Below are 20,436 nucleotides of genomic sequence, written 5' to 3'. Positions count from 1 at the left end.
GTGAACCTTTAAATAAATTACAGTCCATAGTAGTTTTGGTTAAATTACTCATCTGATCTTGTAACAGTTCACTGAAATGACAGGCTTTGCCAATAAGACTTCTCATGAAGTATGATGATGTATATGTAATACATCACATAATCAAGTGATCATGACAAATATGAATAAGTATCATCTCAAAAACATATTATAGGCAAAAAAGTACTATGAATTGGCAATTTAACTGACAATATCTTTCAATTTATTTTTTAATTACATATGCTTTTCATAAGATCAACAAAAAACAACTACAGCACATGGATATTACAAGCCCTATTTTCCAGCAGTTTATCAGAGATTACAAAAGTCTTTGCATAATTCAAAACTTAAGTTGGGAGTAGTATAGAGAAATTTGTGAAGCAGTGCTTGTTCACTGCAAAAAAACCCCAAAACATTTTCCATGTTACTGAAATACAGAAGAGAGAAAATTCAGGTTTCAAAAAGGTACTGAACATGCAAAAAAAGAACTGTGCATCAAATACAAAATAATACATTGCATTTTACAGATAAAGTTGTTTGGATCTTACAAGTGAAAACACAAGGCAGGGAGAAGATCTAGAAAGATGATGGCCATAACCATGAAGACACTATAACATCAACTTACGTGTACATTCAGTTCATGAGCTACTTCATAAAACACAGAGAAAACACCACAAATGGAATCCCCGAATTACAAATGAAGTAGTGTTTTAGTTACATTAATACTTTCTAGTCATCTTAATCTCAAAGAACACCATTCAAAACTGTTCTGAATCTCAACGACTGTGGTGTGTATTTACCAGTGCTAAACAAGTAATTTTACCACACTGGCAGGCATATGTGGAAGAAATTCAATTGTTCAGATAGCAAGAATATGTTATTAATTTTTCTCTCTGTTAATTCCTCCCAGGAAAAAACAAACAAACAAACATCAGGACCCCTCTAGGAAACTGCCCAGACTTAAGGGACAAAAAGGACCTTACATGAATAAACAGGGACATTTTAGGTCAGGGGTTTTTTCTGCAGAAAATTTTATGCAGAGATTTGTTTTATTCTGAACTACCAGGACCGGCTGTAAAAACATGATTTACACATAAAAACATTGTCACAGTTTTGCGCTTTGGAGTTTTTCTACCATAACACAGAGACGAAAAGCTTACTTTTAAGTAACTTTGGCAAATATTGCTGTTTGTTTTCATTATAGTTCTTCTTAACTATTAGAAGCATTATAATCACATGCTCTACATGATGTTGAGTCAACAAATTAAAATGAAGGGACTGACAGAGTTACAGGACATTTTTCAAAGTTAAATTTCAAGAATAGTACAACTACTACATGCCATTATTTTACATTTAATAAGCTAAAATACTGTCATCTTGAAAAAATAAAAGTTACAGGAACAGCTCTTTATAGTTCATCATCCCAGCTGAAAAATATCCATCTTGCAGGTCTCCAAGTCAGCTTCACATCTACACAAAGATATTCCCTTTCTATGTTTCTACAACCTTGCTCTTTTTTGACCATCAGTTAAGCTGTACCCAACACCACTATACCAGCAACAACACCAAAATGTCACTTCCAATTCCTGATTCTTTGGATTTCAGTCCTCACCATTAACAAAGGACAGAGGCTTCTGAATAGGGATGTGGAAAGGTTGCCTGGATGGATGCCTTGCCTTTTCTAAATCTACAGCACCTGGAAAAGTGTACCCAAATCCACACAACAGAAGTAAAGATTGAGACCCGGTTGAGAGCAAAACAGGAACATCTCTTCTGCCACATATTCCACTCTGTTGACTAGTTTCTATTTCAAGTTTGAAAGACACATTCCTAGTTGCCCTGAAAACTCACAATCTCCCTTGATATTCAATAGAGGTACCACAGAATTTCACATCACTAGCACCACTGATTGTTTTCAGTTGCACATCCTGTTGGGCTGAACTTTGCTATAAAAGTTCTTTTTCCAAAAACTGTTTCTTAGAAAACACTACTTAGCCTTTGTCCAAGTTAAAAAAAAAAAAAAAAAAAAAGGCTCAGGAAAAGTTTATTTGTTGGTTTTTCATGTATTTCACTATTTCTGTACAAAACTTAGGGCTATCTGTTTGGAGCAAATACTTGAAGTACATTGAGTAAGCAACAGGCTAAAAGATGCACCATTCCATATATTTGTGATAACAGACACAAACTCAGCTAAATTATGAAGCGTGGGAGGTCATGCTGGTTCACACAGAGAAAAAACATTTGGAAGACTGCTTATTTTCAAATGCATTTCTAACCGTCCCTCTAGACCATCACATCAATTTACGATAAGCAAAATATCCTGCAGTATTTTTAACAGGGGGAAAAAAAAAAGCCCAAACTAAAGAGATTATGGAATTTTATTCACAAGACTATCGCTCTGCTTATACATTAAAGATCTATCTCACCCTAACCAGGCAAGAGATTTATAAGTAATTAAATCCACGCATAACTTCGCAGCTATCAAAAAACAAGCTCTGTCTGATATAATAAGTAAAAAAGCTATAAAAGTTATTCCTGGAAGAGCTGAAAACAAAGTCCCTCATAAGCAAACCGTTTATGTAAAATACTTTCCACTCACAAATTTCTTCTTTCCTAGCATTGCTTCTCACTAGTCAGTGAGCAGGCAGAAGCCGTGTACACCACCCAGACAAGACAAAGGAGCCCATATCAAATATCTCCGTGTCAAGGCTCACCAACACCATTAGGCTGTTACCAAGGCACCAGCTGAAGACACATTACACCTTAATGAAACCAAACATACATGCAAAAAGCCAAGTGGTTCTAAAAATAAAAGCTCTCTTTTGGGAAAAGAATTCTTCAAAGTTATGGTAAGCCAAAGAAGGGGAGAAAAAGCACATTAAATTTCAGTGTCATTAAAGATTAGAGGCTTCCTTAAGACTTTGTGAGGTGGGGATTTGTATTTTTGACTAAGGCAGCGATGAACAGCCTTGTTGTGAAGGAACACGAAGCGAATATAAGTGGAAAGCTTTACTGGGAGCCAAGCTGACAGTGTGTAAAAAGAAACCACAGTGTTGACACAGCACTCTTTAGTAGTAGTTCTGTGCTACTGTGAACAAAAGCTGATATTCTGACGTTTCAGGGCAGACCACTTATTAAATAAAATAATGAATTTTCTTAATATTTTTTCTATCACATTAATATGAGGTGAAAGCTTGGAATTGCATTAGTGCCTACCAAACACATGATTATTTTTGTTGATATTATAATTTGGATCACATAAAAAAATAAAATACTGTAATAAATCAGGATGAAACAATAAAATAAATTAATTTCCTTATTCTTTAATCTGGAAATAATGCAAATTTGGTGGAAGCTGTCAAAATGTTGTAGCTTTTTATTACCTCCACTGCTGACTAACCAGGTAACTTCATGAGGAAACTATTCTCAAATCTGTTATTTTATCTAATAGTAAATTAAAACGTACTACACAGAAATCAATTTATCAACAGTCAGCTTAACACTTCCTATAGCTTCTAACAGGAATCAAGAACCATAAACATTTTCAACAGCAGTGAAAACAAAATGCTTAATCTAATTTTTCTATTATTACTCTAAGAGGGGTTTAGCTACTTGACTGAATCAAACCACCCAATAACTAAATACTAAAAAGCTCCCTAAAAGCAGTAATTTGTTGTGGTTTGTTTCCTTTTAAAAAATAAGAAAAAATTGTTGAAAACCACTTACTGCAAACTCTGGAGTTTGTCTTTCACAGATTGCTTTTAAATATGAGACATCTTGAAGACAACAACCCTGAACAATCTTGTAACTGTTATAGTCTATTTAAAAGAAACACCAACACCAAACATTTCAAGCATCAGAAATCTCATTTTTAGTTTTGATGGTAGAATGTACCATCAGAACAGAATGGCTACCTGCTCAAGTTAAAAAAAAATCCTGTATGGAAAAAGTTAATGTTTCTAAACATTTTGATGAAGAGTAAATTGTAGCAGGCATTTACCAAAAAAGGTGCCTATTAGCTACAGTGATTTAATCTCCATGCAGCAGACCTTTCAAAAAGTAATAGTTCCAAAGACTTCATTTGTTAGACTCCTATGTCTGCTTCTGTTGGTTTGGGAAGGGTCAGGAAAGTGGATTTTTTGTAGCAGTTTCTCAAACTGACTGGCATTAGCCCACCACTGGGTCTGCATTCTTCTCAGTGGGTTCAGAAAAAAATATTTTGAAATATTTGGCATTATAGACTCTGGAATGCAATATGTTTTAAGCTCTAAAGAACTCAGTAGGGAATTACAGTAGTGGACTAATGACTACCTTTTAAAGAAGCAGTTCAATTAAGTACAGTTACTTTGTACCTATCAGATGCAAACAGGCAGTTTAAAATTAAAATTGTTATAAGGCCTATATGGGCATTAATTTCAAGTTCAAAACCAATTCAATTACATCTATCCAGTATCATCAAATACTCATCAGATGTAGGCACAGGACAAAGAAGTTTGTTAGATTTTTTTTTTTCCTAAACTGCTTTATAATTAAGCTCAGCCACAGAATTAAAGCAAGTTTAAATACCATTACTGATGTCAATTGATTGCACGAACACAATTCAGGATTTGGCACAGGAATTCCCTCAAGGTTTGCAAAAAGTAATTCCCACCCTTACAATTTCGCAATTATGACAGAACTTTCTGCTTCCAAAATACACAATACTTTTTTTTCTGAACTGGTAAGATACGAGAGAAAAGAAAACAGTGAACCACTCCATCCAGTCTTTATATATTCTACTTTTATTTACAAGTGACATTACACCACCTATTTACCAACCTGACAAATTAGGCAAGATGGTAAATAGAAGGCAAATTTTAAGTTAGGTAAATCTACAGAATTTAACAGCTAGTAAAACTACACTTGGTTCAATGTGAGAATATTTTTCTGCAGCATTTCCTCCAGTGTTGTCGTATAATGCTACGATGTGGGTCTTTTTCCTATTCTTTACTCTCATGCTAGGCATTCAAAACACTATTTCACACTGTTTAAAAAAAAAACCCACATAGTCCACTTGATAGCAAGATTTTGTAAAGTTAAAGGGATTTTTGATTTGATGAACTGATGACTAAAAATATCTTTAAAACTTCATTATAGATTTATCTTCAACTAGAAAAATACAGGTGCAGACAACAAGTGTCTGTCTTACAGAAACAAGCAGCATACAAGATTCAATGACCTACATTTATGAAGTGCTTGTGAAACTTATAAATAAACATGGTTTAGAGTCTAGTTGATAGTACACCTCTTACTACAGAGAAGAGTCAGTGCTTTGCAAAGTAGAATACTGCAAACTTTTATTATAAACTAACATTCAAAGAATGCTGTTCTGTTCACAAAGACTTTCTACACCAAGTTAATTAAACTGAAAATATGATTCTCTTTGCAGACACTGTTCTTTTTAAGGCAGAGCCTTATCTTGGAAACAACTTCACAATCTCATCTCAGGTTTAAGCCTGACCACAGTGACTGTAGTGTCATTCTTGCCAAGACTTGGACCTAAACACTGATTTTCATTTTAACACTGAAAATATTCAGTAACTAAACTTAAGTAAAAATTATGATTATTTTCATGATGTTGTATCCTGTAAATGCAATTTAAGAAGTATTTTCTTAATTCATGAAAAAATGGTTAGCATATTATTAAGAGCAATAAAATCTCTAATACAAATCTTAACAGTCAAGTTTCAGTAAGACCATATTTTAAGTGCCACAGTAAAAAGGGTCTTAAAAATAAGAATCCAAAGTACGTGTTTCTTTTCTGGGAAAATCCATAAACCTAAGAGGAACACCAAGCAATGAGCTCATTGGTATTTTATGTGAATTTTTAAATCAAGTCAATAAAATCTATGAAGAAAGCTGCAAGTCTATAACCAAAAGGCTTATTGTGACTCTTCTCCAGAAAAAATTTCCCTTTTAAAATACAGTGTAACAACATAGATATTCCAGTCACAGCTCTGAGGTGCACTCCCATTTGTTATTTATTAAAAGCATAATGAGAATAGTAAATTATTTATCCTTCTTTGGTCACTAGGTAACATTAACCAAGCACAACAGATGAATGACTTCCAAGACACAAATACAGAAGGCCTAACTTTAACCCTTCCCAGAACTCACTAAATAGATCTATAATAAAAACAACAGTAAAAATGTTAAAGCAATATGATTTCAGGTTGTGTCCTATAGTGAAGAATACAAATATTTGAACAGATGGTAGCTGCCAATACATGTTCTAGTCTGAACCACCTTACATCTGCTTCAAAAGAGAAGCTGATAATTTCACAGTTACAGGAAGTCTGTGGAAGATTAATTATTTCATCTGTCCAGATCATTGTTTTTGAGGCTAAGAACATGTTTACAAATGAACACAGAGAAAAAAACAAGCAACATAAAACTTAATATGCTATCTGAAAACAAAAAAGTTAACACTCTCAAACTGATGAAAATAGTGTTGCTTTCTGTCAGCAAGACGAACGCCGAGGGCATCATTAAGGCTTTGGCCACTCAGTGTTCTCCTGCTTCCAGAGCCCTGCGACTCTCAGGAAATTAGTGGAGCATCAGCACTTCGGGGGCACCAATTTCCACACAGCTCATCACCTGAAATCAACTTGTAACGATAATTTACTTTCTGACCCTTACTCTCTAAAGTAGCTACATTAGAAATGAAGGCTGAGATCTGCTACTTAACTACCTGTGCTTACAAAACCACTTATCGGCGACCAGCTATGACCCTCAATATTGCTCGACAGACTATAAAGCAACCAGAAGCGCTGCAGGCGAGCGCAGCTCCACTGTCACACACCGCAGAACGCCCTCCGGTCTCTACCCACGTTGCTCCGGCACCTCTCGAGGGGGCTGAAATCTGCGAAGCCCCCGAGGGGCCCTGCCCGGCCCTTCCCTCCCCACTCTGCCTCTCTCGGCGCTCCCACCTGGACCGCACCGGCCGCGCCGCCGGCCGAGAGGACTGTGAGCAGAGGTGCCAGCCTTCAGCCCCAGCTCAGACTCTCCTCATTCCAGTCCCTCCCGGCCCCCGCCGCCCGCAGTGCCGGGGCAGGAGAGCGGCAGCTCCGACGCGCCGGCCCCGGGCGTGCGACGGCCCTTTGTCCGCCGCCGGCTCTCCCGACGCAGGTGTGCCCGGCACTTCCCGGGGCGATCCCTGGGAGCTGCTTCTGCCCAGCTCTGCCTTGGGCCGCGGCTGGACTCGGAGCCAAGCGCATCCCTGCCCTACGCTGCCCCTTCGGCGCCCACGCAAACGTCGACGGAGCCGGGAGAGCTCTCCCGCCGCAGACGGACACGGCGGCACGGCCCGGGCCGCCCCCTGTCCCCACGCCTTGTCCCAGGTGGGGACCCACAGCCCCCAAAGCCCGCCAGAGCCCGCTCACGGCGCCCCGGCAAGGGGCAGCGCTCCCCGGCGGCGCCGGCTCCGCCCGCGCGGGCACGGCTGCCGCCGACGCGGCCCGGCAGGTGCGGCGGCGCTAGCGGGAAGCCGCGCCCCGGGCAGCCGGTCCCCGTTGCCGGAGGGGCGGCCGCGCAGCCCCCCCGCACGTACCTGCCGAGCCCCGGGAGAGGAGAGGAGAGGAGCGGCCGCCACCGCCGCGCCGCGTCCCCTCAGCCGAGCCGCGGGGCGGGGCCACGTCTGCGCACCGCGTGCGCACCGCCCGCAGCCGGGCAGGGGGGCAGGTGTACACGGCCCCCACACCGCCCCCTGGCGGCCGGGGGGGAAGCGGGCGGTGTGAGCTCCGTGAGGGGAGCGGGGCAGGGCAGGGCAGGGCAGGGCAGGGCAGGGCAGGGAGAATCCCCCGGGTTACGGCGGGCGAGCCACTCATCGCCGGGAAGGGAGGGTTGGAACGTCTCGTCTGGTCAAGGGCAGGCGAGGACAGCGCTGTTAAAAGTCCGAGTGTTTTGTTGCCGCGAAGGCAACACAAGGAAGTTAATAATTCTGTGTTTAATGGCGTGCGGTAACAGAGGCACGGGATTGCACAATTAAAAATGAGAAAATGAAAGACATGCCGGATGATTATCCAGCAGTTTTCATTCATAGGGCATGCACTGCTCCAGATCAGGTTCTGAGACTAAACTCTACACACAAAATTTCTGGAATCAGGCCATATAGAGCTAAAAAGGACTCACCTGTTAAAAAGAGGTGCTTTTTGAGTTCTAATAGTTTGTCTGATAAAGAGCTATTACTACAACCTCTCATCTTGGCTTGCCTTAAGCCATCATTACTGCCACCCTGACACAAGCATGGTACTTAGTGCAATTTTCCAGCTTTTCAGAGGTTAATGTGCAGCCTTCACATTTTTTCCTTTTGAAGTCTCAGTCTGTACTGTTTTGTGTGTCCTATGTCTTTAAAGGTAATAGGCAAAATGTTATAAAGCTTCTATAAATAAGACTCCATTTTACCACTGGTCTCATTACAGTGCCAAAAAATATGCTTCAAGTGACAGCAGTATTAGGTGGACAACACACATTCCTGCTGTTAGTGCAGCTGAACTGAACCCTGTGCTGCATTGTGAGGGACTTTAGCAAAAAACTAATGTAAACAAGATCTTATCCCATTCATCAGTTAAGGACTCGAGGCCGCATTCCAGTCAATAATTGAAACTTTAATTATCTTGACAGCTTTCCACTGAACGTGAAAGAATCCTGTTTGGCCAGTCCTGCAGGACGTAGCTGCAGATGAATAATGCTCTCTGTGGCCCATTCCCCATCAAGCAAGAAGTTCATTGAAAGCAAAATAATATGACAAAGAAGATGTCAAAAGGCAAATGTACCAATGCCATTCCTCATATAAATAGTATTATCTTCTAAATTACTTTTCAGTATGTAAATCTACACTGACTACAAGGGGGCTCAGGCAGAAAAACTGGCTACAGAAAATAATCATTTATAGCTTTTCTGGAAGCTATCTGAAAAACGAGAAACCAAGCAGTGCAAGAAGCAGAATATTCAAATAGCAGTTATAATTGAAAGTTTGTCATGAAAAGCCTCATAGAGAAGTGACGTTTGGTTGTAGGAGCTTGAACCTTTCAATTATTTAATTTGCTGATATTGACAAGTAATAGAAGCCAGGCAATGCTATCAGAATACAGGTTTAACAAATTAGGTGCATCAAAGTTCATTAAAAACATGATTGCAAAAGGGACGTGACAAGTGGAATCAGAAGCTGAAAACAACCTATTAAGACATAGTAAACCAACAAGAGTCTATAATTAGTATCTGTAATCCTATAGTTCTTAATCCTGTACAATGACTGTGCTTGGCATGACAATCTGCTGTTTTAACCAGATTAGACATCTTACATTTCAAGAAATAAAAGCAATATAGTTCCAAAGACATTTGACTGTGCTAAAATAAATCACCAACAGATTTATTTTGTCAAGTACTCCTTTATTTTGCTCTGTGTAATACTCTAAAAAGTCAGTCAGCAACAAACCAAGAAAACATAATTTACATGTAAATTTACATTAAAAATGTAAATAAATTGAATTAAATTTGGAGTTGTTAATTAGAGAAGTAGCATTTGGGGGAGAGTGGGGGAGAGAAGAAAAAGATATTTAAATACTCTATTTTTATCCAGCCCTTGCACATCATTATCAGGGCAGGGTTACTCCTCCAGGCATCATAAACTGAGATGCCTGGAGTTACCTGAGGCAAGGGTAACTCCCACTAGTGAGGGCACAGTCAAGAGAAGGGCTAGGGTGGCAATAGCAACAAGCTTTGGCATATACCTAGTGACCATCACAGAAAGTAACATGTCAAATCAAGTCAGATTTGTAGAAGTGTAGACCTACACCTGTAATGTAGGTCTGAGGCTCATCCAAGGAGGAGGGATCAACCAAGACAGGCTCACACAAGACAAGTACAGGCAAATCCTGGTGGCCTGGGTATGAGCTTAAATGTAGCCCTGGAGTCCTTGCCACTGAGGGAGGTTGATCTGCCCCCAGATGAGGCTGATCCTAGCAACTGAGACCATTTAGTGCCCTTGGGTCCCTGGCAATCAGGAAAACTGGAAGTCCTTTGCAGAAATAAAACCACACATCACTATTGCTCTAAATGGGCAAAGTCACTGTTGTCAGTAGAAAAGTGATATACAGTTTGCAGCTTTGGTGGAATAACATATGCCATGGGTGCCAGCTCCGATTAAGTAGATGTAATATAACAGGACCATTCGAAAAAACTGTCCAATGTACAAAATCTGGAGGATGGACTTTGCTGAAACGGAGTTATTTCTAGTGAATGCTAGTATTTGCTGCTCCTGTCAAATCCATTCACTCAGTTTGTTAAATCAGTTCATCTGTTTATTTTGAACTTCTTAGTGTGGTTAACTGCCCCAAATCAGAAATTCTCCAGCTAGCTAGACTGCTGAATAGGTATCTTGGCACAGACTTGGCCACGGCAATCTACATACTTATAACTGACAATCTCACTTCTGTAGCTTCTCTCCAGTCATACTGGTGCAAGACATGACCAACATCACTGGAAACAGTTCTTGCACTGCACAGAGTTCCCCTGAACTGCATCTCTGTCTGTCCATGTCTTCTGCTGCATTTGAACCATCTGTCTGAGGGATTGTATCTTCAAATGTGGTGGTTTCCTTTCCTAATAGTTACAGTCCACTGAACCGAAGAAACCCGTTTCAGGGAGTTAAAAATGCAAAAGACAAAGGTGTTTCACAGTGAGGTCCGTGTTTTTCTTCAAATCTACCCACTAAAAAAGTCCCCAGATAAAAGAAAACAAGCAGGATGGATATTAACTGTTCCTGAAGCTCCTTCTCAAAACTTCCAGTGGTGGAAGACAGCACAGCCTCTCTAAGCAGTGCATTCCAGGGCTGAACTAGCCTTGGAGTTAGAAATATTTTTCAAAGTCTAATCTAATATCCTTTGCTGTAGTGTAGAAAAAGAGGTGATGAGCTTATCTCAGTGGATACTTGAGGCAACCATCTTCAGGGTATTTGATAGCATCCCCTCCATTTTCTCAAAAAATAAACACAGTTATTTTAATCTTTCCTCATAGATGATGTTCTTTAGACCTCCCGTTGTTTTTATTATTCTCTCTGTGTTTCTTCCTGTGGGTCTGCATCAGAACAGTGCACAATTCCGGACACAACACTCCAGCATTGGCTTTAGGATATCACACAGCTGCTTATATATCGCAGCAAAGATCCCTTGTTTTTTCTCTTAAGACAACAGAATTCTGCTTAACCAGTCCTTTTCCAGCTTATGACTTCACTTGTGAGCTTTCTTCTACGTCCATTGATTCTTACTGAATTTTAATCTTGTTATGGAAAAAAATGTTTACGGCCCTTCACATCTTGCAGATTTGAAAAGTGCACTCTCTATTCCATAAGCCAAGTCATTAGTCAAAATATTGCATGTTATCAGAACCAGAAGGAACCTCTGAGCTGAGGTGCCCTTCTTTAACAATTGGCCATCTAAAACCAAGTCTTTGTAGCAGTTTATGCCGGACAGTGTATCCCTCCCTTTCTTATGAGATGTCATAGGAGGGAATTTCAAAAGCCTTACCAAACTCCATCTGTAGATATGTTGATTGTTTCCTATTTGTCTTCAAATGATGTGCTCAAATCATGCAACAAATCTATTACAACATCAAATCCTCAAACCGCTTCATAGTCTTCACCTCTGTTATCAGTGTTATCACCTCTGTTGTCAATGCATCAAATAAATGTCAGAAATAAGAACTTAAAATGATGTCTAAAATTAAAGCCCTGTATTCATTAACTGAAAGTCAAGGCTTGAATACAAAAAAATATAAACTTGTGAAATAAATTCCATTTATACACAGCATATATCTATACACAGCCTGCAGAACTCGTTAACACAATATGAAAAGAATGGCACATTCTTTACTGATTTAAAAAAAAAACAAAACAACAACACACTTGTATGAATACACAGAGCACAGCCTCATCAGGGAAGATACAAATTAATAAAGTATCATTAACTATTAAATGACAAGGATTAATAAGAAATTTCCTTTTAAAGCATATTCGTTTACAATTGTCCTCTTTGACCATGAGACTGATTCTGGAAACAAGCTACCCAACCAGATAGATTCTGCTGTTGAATATGAAATAAATAATGCCCATAAGTTTTTTGAAGGTGCTTATAAATGTAACCATACTAAGTAGAAGAAACTTAAAAACTGAAATGGCCTTACCAACTTATGTAAGGACTGACATGTGGTTTCATTTATCTTTAGAAGCAAGCCAGGGACAGATCCAGAGTGTGGTTAAAAATAGTACATGTTCATCCCTAGCTGGAAGACAACAGAGATGCCAAACCTGAACTCAGAAATCAGAAAATAAAATTACAAAATACATTTTCACTTGAAAATTAACTCTCCAAAATCCAAACAAACTTTGTAGCCCTGATATATTGCAGTTAAAACTCAAGAATTCTTTTAGTTGATGAGACACAAAACCACCTCCACCAAATAGTGCAAATAAAAGCAATGACAAGCATTGGATGAGAATTCAGGAATCCTATGTTTTATTTACAAGTTGGTTTTGGACCTGGATACCCTCCCTGTACCTTAATTTATCTGTCTCTAAACAAAATTCATGTGGTCACATGACCAAGTTTAAATAATGAAATTTTGAAAGGTCTTCATTCTTTCAGACTAAAGTAGCTATGAAAATGGAAGAAGGGGCTTTAGTGGGCTGATTTTTGTTTATTTTTGCTCAGTGATGCAGAGATTCAAAATCATACTTCAGACAAAGCTGCCAGTTATTGCTGTGTTCTGCTCTGTGAGGGGAAACTTATCTTATGGTAAAGTTTTTACAGGTATCAACCATTTCCCTGTGTGATAGAAATACTGTTTATTTACCTTCTGTCCAGCATTACTTAGTTGATATGGACATCACCCCACTGGGCGTAGGAATGCTTTCCAGTTTAGAATGGCTTTTTCTTCTCCTTATCTCCTTCTGTTTTCTCCAGCTTGGCACACTCATGATGGCAAGGCTCTGCAAGTTCAGCACAGCAGAGAGTAATTTCTGAAAAGTAATCTGAATCCTTTACTCTGTTGTGTAGATGGTAAAAAATGCTGAAGTAGTATTGAAACCAGAGCAGTTCCAGTGGCACAAAAGAGAGGGATTACTGTTACATGTTCCAAAGTGACCTTAAAAGTGATAGGCCTCCCATAAGTCTAGTCTGCACTATCATATACATCTGTGTTACCTTGACTGGAAATGTTCTCCCACACTCACCGTGTCTGGAAACATTTTCCATCACCTCACTAAAACAGTCAAAGCATGGATTTGCCCAGGGGAGAATGAAGGACAAACTCCCCAGCTACAACAATTGTGTGTGTTCTGGACCACGTACTGGGCCATGTACAAGCAGCAACACAGCGAGCACAGGGTTTTTTTCATCTGCTCTTGGCTCACAGATTGAACCTTGTGTCTGGGAGAACAATGAGACTTTACACGCTGTTTAAACATTTTTTCTAAGTGAAAAGTTGCATATTGTAATTCACAGACCATAAACCATCAATATCCTTCAAAGTCCACAACAATTTTGTTAACATAACTTCTTCATTAAAAAGAATAGAAATTACAGTTTTGCAGCATCCTGCATGTACAAAAGGATGATTATGCAAATAGCTGTGCAATCAACTGTATTTTTACGTAGGTAAATTATCTAATATCTAATGCTTGACACTGTGCAAGAAGTTTTGAAACCTTGATCATCTTGCAAAGTAGAATGACACTGACTTCAAAAAAGCCAATCCATAGCACAAAATCAATGGCCTCTCCTTCTGTGATTGCCGTTTTACCATTTAGCTTTCACTTAAGCTGTTAGCATATATTAAATAACCCACCCAGACCATTTCATATGAACATGATAACGAGCACTTTTGGAGATGTTGGTCTTAAGTCAAGAGAAAGCTGTCCCAGTCAATCCAGGCACTGGCTTTTGAGCCCAGTTCCTGGACACCTCATTCCTGGATGCTTTGTTGATCTCATCTTCTGTCTGATAAGTTCCCTGACATGACATTAGTTGCTTTTATGTGTCTGTGCCTTCTGGCAATAAAAGGAGCATTGAGGCTGATAACAGTCACAATAATAATATTTCTAATACCAAACTCAGCACTACCGCAAAACAAATGATGTTTATTTCGTGACAGGAAAGTTACAAAACTAAGTGTTTCCGATCACAGTTTTACACTACTCAGAGAATTGATCTGTCGGGACAGCAGGCTTTATCCTGCAGATGCCTTCGTTGGTAATCCTCTCAAGTATTCTACCATGTGACTGCGGGAGATAAAAGAGAGCCTCCTTTAAAGAGTATTTCCATAACCCACATTGAGTGATGCTAAGTACAGTGGTATCTCTCCCACTAGATTAACTTCTAATTATTGCAATTTCTCTCATGAAAAAGACTGTAAGATAACACAGCAGCTCTCTACACATTCATTCTATGGGCAGAGGACATTTTATGTTAATTTACTGATTTATTTAAGACAAGAATTACAGCAGCAAGTGACAGTAAGTAGAAAAGTGTAGCAAAACTCAATATATTCTCATTTGAGAAAATCTGACAGCAGCTCCTTTAATACTGTTCTCTTCCCAGCACTTTAATTATTCACTTCATTTCAATAAGAAAATTCTTTCATGTTGTTCAGACCACATTTTAGCCTAGTTATTGTGGCATTTCTTTGGACATTGGCATTATGTGTTGTTATTACAGATACTGAAGTGTTTGCTTGAAGCTTCACTAGCACACAATATGAATTAGTGTTGCTTCCAGAAATCGTCCAGTATAAACAGGTTCAAAAATCAAGAGGAAAGAGAAGCAGGAAGCATTATTAAACTAAATAACTTTTATTTTATGGATTTCTATTATCTGTTGCACTGAGCTGTCTTGTTAAACATCCACGGATGATGGTAGTGGAAACCTGTCTAGTTACACAGTGCCAAAATAGTTTTGTTTCTCTGTGATTTGTATATGTTCAAAGTATATAAAGAGAAAATTAATGCAAAATACAGTATTATCAATGAACATTAGTAGAATTGCATATAGAAAAGAACTTCTGAAAACTATTTTTATAGATGAAACCTCTCAAATTCTTGTCTACCTTATTCACTTGGAGAACAAAAGAACATCTTTTTCTCCTATTTCATGATGATGCAACATTTGCTAAGGAAGTCCATCAGAACAAGGTCAGAGAAAGGAGAAGCAGCAACAAAACTAAGGTATTCATTACAAATGGGGAACACTGTGTTACGTAGTTTGCAAATCCATCCTCTTTTGGTAACCTTTTGTGAACACTGTATACAAACAAAATTCCTGCATGCTGCCTGCAATGTGACATGTGCTAAAGATAAGTACACGTGACAGCAAAGGTGTGAATACTTTAACAAAATATAACTTACTTATCATGGCTTGAAGACATCTTCATTTGAATTTGTTGTTCATAGTAAGATTGCATATAGCTTTTAAATGATCTCAAATATTTGCAACATAAGTTCTTGTATATGAAGGCAAAAATAATTAGTGGTTTATTATATAAAAAGTTCTGAAGTTCCAGCAACAGTTTGCAGGTCTTTGCTTATTACTCTGAGATTGTAAGAATTTACTATAAAACTTCATTTGCTGCAGTGGACTCAGTTATGTTTAAAAAATCAAATAAATGGTCATAGTTATCCTTATTCCTTATGGTAGAAATAGTCACACAGGATAGGCAATAAAAAGACAGATTCTTACAGAAATTTTTCTTTATTTTCCTTTCAAAAATATATCTCATTTCCTCTATTTTGTAGTATACATCAGCTGCCTATTAGACAGTTAATCAGCTGGCACCCTTTTTTTGAAGATGCATCTTCACTAAGTAGTGTATTAAAATGCTAGGGGATCACTACAATTGTACATGTCAACATCATCCAGAAATAAAGGAGTGAGACTATCATTAACCAACAGTTTCTCAATCCTTAGCTCTAGCTGAGACTTGTGACAGAGACTGGGAAAAGCTTTCACTACTATTTCCTTTCTCACAAGTCCATGTCTTTATCCTCTGTCTCTAAAGCAGAAAGAAGCTTCTAATATTTAAAAAAAAATGGATTTTTGCAGAACTCTGTAACTAGTCCTATATGGACCAAAAAACTTTCACACTTGTTCTGTAATAAATGAGCTTTTGGAGGCTACCAACAAAGTGTTGTTAATGCTGTGGATTCAAAATATCAGTTCAAAGCTAAACTGAAGAGCTGCATCAAAACTTACTACCTTAAAATTTAGAGTAAAAGTCTCCAGTGAGTCATGCTAACACAGATACAAGAATCAGCTAGAAAAGGTAGTAAGGGAACTGGGAACTTTGCTATAGCAGTTATAAACTGTTACTCTCCTTCCATATTCAGGTGGACCTAGGTAATCTATGGGGACTGGACAAATGTCCCCTAAAATGGGAACATCATTATCCAGGAAAGGATGTGCCCAGACAAGTAAGAGGGTGCAGTAAATCACACAGCAGCCACTGTTAGAAAGGGCTTTACACCATTCAAGTATGCTTATCTGTGGGAGGGTGGAAATAGAGGAAGAGAAATAAAAACATCACCTGTCTTCAGGAAATATCCAACAAAGAGTTAGGGTCACCTTAGTTATAGAAAAAGGATTACTTCCTATAGAACTAGTCACATTGGAGCTACACAGCTGGAAACCTGTGTTTATTTCTGCCTCTGAAAACACAGGAGCTCTAAATCTCGTGTCTTCTGCAAAACAGTTCAGAGCCAGTAGAACAATCTCAGCCACTCCAATCTGCAGGAAAACTGAAGAGCCGCCAGGAAAAACACCTGATCCCCACAAACACACAGAGGTGCTATTATTTACTGCTCAGTGAGACCAGCAAATGATTATACTCAGTGAAGAAAAATGTTTTAGGTCTAAGTAATTATTTTACCAATGACCTTAAAATATCCCTGTTGTTAGTTTTCCTTGCAGAGGGCAGTCTCTGTAATAGGATCAGGCAGTATGTTTCTTCATGCCAAGTCACTGAATGCTAAAATGATTTGTCATCTTTTGCCACAGGCCACTGCCTGACACACACATGCCACAGTCTAATGTCTCGCCTGCTTTGACATCAAAGTGTCTTCCTTCAGCCATTATCAATAAGAAGAAAGTCAAACAATGGCAGCAACTTCTTTCTGAGAGAGTTTTAATTAAATAAATGGTCTCAAATAGCTTAGTGGGACTAAGGCAGGGAGAAAAACCTTTCATCATAAAATGTATTAAATCCATAAATCTTACTTACTCTCTCCCCCTGCAATTTTTTTTATTTACTTCACAGTCACATTATTTCATTCTCTGTAGAGATTTATGACAACATTATATGACATCTCCTGGGCTTTCACAGCCTATCATCTTTTACAGCTCACTCTTAATGCCATGGGCCATAAAAGACAGAGTTCATCTCATTTTGCAAAGGAGAAGGGGGAAAGAAGTCCTATGCAGATTCTCCAGTTTCAGAAAGGTTTTCACATGCTGAAATTTATCAGTTTGATTAGGCTCACCGAGACTTTTGGTATCAGCAACTCCACCTGTTTTGAGGGATGGGTGATTTCTACAGCATACTCCAGAGTCCTGATTTCCCAATTCAAATCAGCAGGGCAGCAATGCAGCAAAAGGTCTGCTCCAAGGTGTAGCTGGGGCTGCAAAAACTCAGGTTTGCTGGGGTTGTCTTCGGTCTTCCTGTTTAGATATAGTTAGTCAGTGCTATTCACTGATGTGTCTTCACAGAGCTAGTTTAGAGAGATCATACTTTTCAAGAGAAGTTTCACAACAAAATGCTCCCTTCTTGTCCATCCCATTTTGAGGAAAATAAAGCGCAAAAAACTGTATGTGTCAGCCAAACCATTGCAAGATTCTTTATTCAAATGAAAGAGGTCCTTCTGATGGCAAGTGGCGTTATAATTATAGACTAGAAAAAAGCAAGATCAGCAGCTGCTGCTGCTGCTGCTGCTTGCGTTTGTTCCCTCTGTAACTGACAGGACAGAGTACTTGGCAAAAACAGACTTCCAGAAGTGGAAAGACATTTTAACCCCTGTTCTTGTCAGTCCACTCCTCCTGGGGCTCGGCAGCAGCAACCCCTTGCTTCAGGTTAAGGGAAGAGCAAGGTGACTATCGCAGATCTGAAGGGGACTTTGTTTGGGACGTCTGAGAAAGAGGAAGGGTCCAGGATTTACTTTTGGGCTTGGATTGCCGAATCAAGATAGCAGGTCAGTGGATATAGTGTGAGCTTAATATGTTTTTACAGTTGGCTTGACTCAAATCTCTCTCACTCACTTTTTCTCCTATGCCATGCACCAAGAAAAAAGGTGATACAATGGCAAGGAGTAGGTCTGTGTAGAGGGACTGTTTATTTATACATTCTGTAATGTGCCTTTCATGGTCAGTTAGAGAACACTGATGGCTGTTATTTTTTTACTGTGGTTTCCCTCTGAATTCTAATGCATCCTGAAACTCTCAGCTAGACAAAAATCCCATTTACAGTTGGGCTCAATATTAATGGGGGACACACGCACTTATATTTTTAGGTGTTTTTGCCTAAAGTCTTCTGATGATCTTAGCAGAAGTGGAGGAGTAATATATAACTCACATTTCAGCCTGTGGTTGAGAAAAGTTCAGAGAGGGCATAAGCACTGAGCAAAAGGAAAAGCAATATCATAGATACGAGTCGAGGTTTCTACAGGCAGCAAATGGGCATAACTTGTACTGTGTCCCCAAAACTCATAAATCCATACCAACCTGGCCCTACATCTGCTAATGAAGTTAAGGGCAACACAATTAATCGGAATGGTTTTCATAACACTGGTGTCTGTGGTATCTGACCTAATGTGCTCTGTCCTTCTTCTGCCCTGGCCAAAACAGTGCTCAGGAAAGGAATGTGCTGGGGGCGTCATTATGCTTTGCTCTTCCAGTTCATCTCAGTTTTAGCTTTTTAAGTTCCTGTGGCCATAAGTAAGGTGATGTTGGAAGGACTCTCAGTAGACATGCTGTCCATGAACTAAGGGCTTGGGACCACCATGCAAGAGCCAGGCTCAGCACAAGGCTTTACACCAAAACATCCCATTGCATGGGGAGGCTGTACCCAAGGGGTTGTAGTTGTTTCCAGACAACAGAATTCTCCAGAATTCTATCCTTAATAGTCCATATCTTTTTGTACAGTCCAAAGCATTCTCTAATCACCTTAGCTGACCTAATGCGTATTTTTGAACATTGAATTGTATTATCCTGAAGTCTTTATATGAACCTAATACTACATGTTAAATAAAGCATTTGCTTAGCAGGAAACTAAAACACAGTGCACTAAGGCAAGGCAGAGCAAGGAAGCCAAGGCACCAAAGCCTGAAACTGCTCTTACAGTTCCACTTTTGTTTGCCTCATTTCAGAGGCAGAAAGAAAAAGCAGTGGCATCCAGTGCCTCCCAAGTTAATGGGAAGAGTTTCTATTCAGAACCAATGGCATTGAGTTAAGCGCTAAGAGAGATGTCTGGGATGTGATTAAGTAAAATATGGTTGCTTGAATCAAGCAGACAAATTGCGCTTCAAGGATAAAACTCTCATCTCCCAGTCCAGTGCAGGGAGGAATATTCTTAATCCTGAATCCTATTATCATTACAGCTCTGCATTTGTGGCCAAAACCCACCCACTAGGCCTTGCAAAACAGGATTTGCTTCTGTAGAGGAGATGGACTCATTTTGTCCAGCTTAGCTACTGACCAGTTTCTGGCACTTCCAGTCACTGGGATGCCTGGCAGGAATGAATCCTTCCTGAACGCCATATGCAGAAACTGAGGATTGTGTTTTTGACACTAGGCACTGCCTGCCTGCAGAACTGCAGATGCTGTGAGGGTCCTGCAAGCAATCTTGTTCCCTCCATGACGCACAACAGAAGAGGCCACACAAAAGTTTAACAGATGCCCAGATACCAAGGGAGACAAGCAGAGCCCTCAGACCCAACCCTGTATGTCTCAGCTCTGTGAATTCTTTCTGAAGGTCATCTTCTGTCCAACTATCTGCTTTCAGCTTAAAGACCTTGAACAACAGGGTGTCTATCCAGTTCCGACATTTGGTTGGCCCCACAGTTAGCGATTTATGTTTTACTTCATCCTGTATTTGGCTAACTTCATCCTCTCATCATGGCACTGTGTTACACTGAGGGTCTAGGTTCCTGCTGGGCTGTAAGTCCTCACATTATCAGACACCTTTTCAAAATCCAAGTCCATACATGCAGTTAGTCCCACTGGAGATTTCCATTATAAATGTCATATTAGTGGGGAGATAGAGACACACTCATTAATGATATGGCTTGAACATACATACTCCACAGCATCAATGGCCAAGGCCTAAAGCCTCCTAGAGCGATCC

At 39.5% G+C, this 20,436-nt stretch overlaps 1 protein-coding gene across 2 annotated transcripts in view; it reads right to left on the bottom strand.

Moving 5' to 3' along the window:
• RAB3IP (RAB3A interacting protein) overlaps positions 1 to 7,717 on the bottom strand; it is a 31,693-nt gene extending 23,976 nt beyond the window's left edge. For both annotated transcript variants that reach the window (XM_050324711.1, XM_050324712.1), the window contains exon 1: positions 7,607 to 7,717. The gene's annotated coding sequence lies outside the window, so the exon portion shown is untranslated. The remainder of the gene's footprint in view (positions 1 to 7,606) is intronic.
• Positions 7,718 to 20,436: the final 12,719 nt, after the last annotated feature.

This window comes from Myiozetetes cayanensis, unplaced genomic scaffold, assembly GCF_022539395.1.
Source record: "Myiozetetes cayanensis isolate MyiCay16 unplaced genomic scaffold, myiCay2020 scf3, whole genome shotgun sequence".
Classification (NCBI taxonomy): Eukaryota; Metazoa; Chordata; class Aves; order Passeriformes; family Tyrannidae; genus Myiozetetes; species Myiozetetes cayanensis.
The sequence above is the reverse complement of the archived record's forward strand: the minus strand, read 5'-3'. Positions and strand labels throughout refer to the sequence as shown.